Here is a 233-nt window from a genome sequence, read left to right as displayed (position 1 = left end):
TTAAAAATTTGTCATAAGGACAACCGCAGGATTTCGCCGGGATCGGGTGCTAATCTGAAAAATTGCACCCGCTCCCAGTGAAATCGCGGTAAAATTTCAGCCACAACCACGTCTCACGACCGTGAGATAGGTGGTTACAGTCTAAAGAGATGAACAATTAATAGTATGTAATTTTTTACACTAGCGCTGCCACCAATCTATACACCAGCCGTCTAATGAATTTCTATTTGCAG

Source organism: Belonocnema kinseyi, chromosome 4 (genome assembly GCF_010883055.1).
Source record: "Belonocnema kinseyi isolate 2016_QV_RU_SX_M_011 chromosome 4, B_treatae_v1, whole genome shotgun sequence".
In the NCBI taxonomy this organism is placed as follows: domain Eukaryota; kingdom Metazoa; phylum Arthropoda; class Insecta; order Hymenoptera; family Cynipidae; genus Belonocnema; species Belonocnema kinseyi.
This window is presented reverse-complemented; position numbering follows the sequence as displayed.